Source organism: Grampus griseus (genome assembly GCF_964374135.1).
Source record: "Grampus griseus genome assembly, chromosome: 4".
NCBI classification, from domain to species: domain Eukaryota; kingdom Metazoa; phylum Chordata; class Mammalia; order Artiodactyla; family Delphinidae; genus Grampus; species Grampus griseus.
Window position 1 is genome coordinate 118,214,258 of NC_138997.1, and position 2,023 is coordinate 118,216,280.

Here is a 2,023-nt window from a genome sequence, read left to right on the forward strand (position 1 = left end):
CACCCCCAAAACTCCAAACAAAAACTACAACAAATAAATTCAAAAGACAAATGATAAACTGGGAGGAAATACATGCAATATATATAATAAAGAACTGATAATGTTAACAAATAAACTTTAAAAAACTGATGCTAAAAAGGCTAAATAAAAACACTAGAAAAGGGCGCATAAGACTCATAAGAGACAGTTCAGAGAAATACAAAAGAATATGTGTAAATAAATATCCAGAAGTAAAGGGAGGACCTGAAATAGATTTAAAGAAATAATGGCCAAAATTTTCCTGAACTTAATAAAAATTATAAACCCACAGATCCAAGAAACACCAATAATAAAGCCCAAGCAGGATAAACACAGAGAAAACCACACCAAAGCCCATCATGCAAAACTAGAAGGAGAAAAAAATGAAAGCAGCCAGGGGGTGGAGTGGGGGAAGGAGCACATTACACACAGTTAACACCTGAATGTGTCCTCTCTTCAAATTCATATGTTATAGTACTTACCCCTAGTACTATGCTGTGAATAGAATATGACTGTGTTAGATGTTAGAATATGACTGTGTTAGATGTTAGATGAGGTCGTATAGGTGGGACCTAACGCTGTCTGATTGGTATCTTTACAAGAAGAGGAAATTTGGACTCAAAGACACAAGAGGCATGCCCAAAGAGGAAAGACCATACAAGGACACAGTGAGAAGGTGGCTATCTACAAGCCAAGAGAGAGGCCTCAGAAGAAACCAACCTGCCTACACCTTGATCTTGGATGTCTAATTGCCAGAACTGTGAAAAATAAATTACTTTTGTTTAAGGCACCCAGTCTGTTGTATTTTGTTATGGCAGCGCTAGCAAACTAATACACACATGGACAGAGAAACAAAGAATGACCCCAGATCAGCTCTTCATATCTATAAAGTATAGAAAGGCACATCTCAGGGGCTGTGTTGCTATTAATGTAGGGCATTATGAGAGCACAGAAAGAAATGGAAATAAGTTATTGGTGGACCTTCTATACCATATTAAAGATCTTTTAATCTTGTAACTCTTGCCCAGCACTTTCCAAATTATGATCCTAAGAACTCAGTTCTATAGGATGCCAATAACTTTTCTCTTGAAAATAGGAAGAGTTTTAGAAAATATTATAATCACTATAAACCAAATACTTTTGTTGTTGTTGTTTCTTCCATTGTTTCTATTTATTTTTTATTGAAATATAGTTGACATACAATATTATGTTAGTTTCAGGTGTAGTGATTTGACGTTTGCATACATTATGAAATGATCACCACGATAAGTCTAGTAACCATCTGTCCCCATACAAAGTTATTACAATATTATTGACCATATTTTTTTATGCTATACATTACATACCCATGGCTTATTTATTTTATACCTGGAGGTTTATATCTGCTAATCCCCTTCACCTTTTTCTCCCACCCTCACTCCCTTCCCCTGTGGCAACCACCCATCTCTTCTCTGTATCTATGGTTCTGTTTTTGTTTGGGTAAACCAAATACTTTTCTTGTTTCAGGGAAAATGTATCCACCAAATAGCGTAAGTAATGTGCAATTAATTTTCACCAAATGACCTAAAACAAACAATTGAATTAATCTATTTTGGACCTTACATGTTCACTGATAATATGTGAAAACTGCTGGAAGGAAATATATCTTCCTCCAAAACATGTTTGAATTATGCTGATCTAATCAAAAGATAGAATGACCACAAATTAAACACTTGAAATATTCTTAGTAATTCTTGACTGATTGTGTGTAAATGTTTTGCTTAATTGTGACCAGGAGTATGAAGTATGGGGGAGACAAGAACAGCATTTCTGCTTTAATTAGATCTCCATGTATAATTAAATAGGCTTTGAGCTACATTTTAGGACAAGGGAAAACCGACTCTAGGATGATCTTCTACTTCCAGTCTGGACTTTTACAACAAATTAAGGTTTTGCTGGAAAATATTTTACTGATAATCTCACAAAAGCCTATCATGACTAAATTCACAATGATGGTGGTTTTATG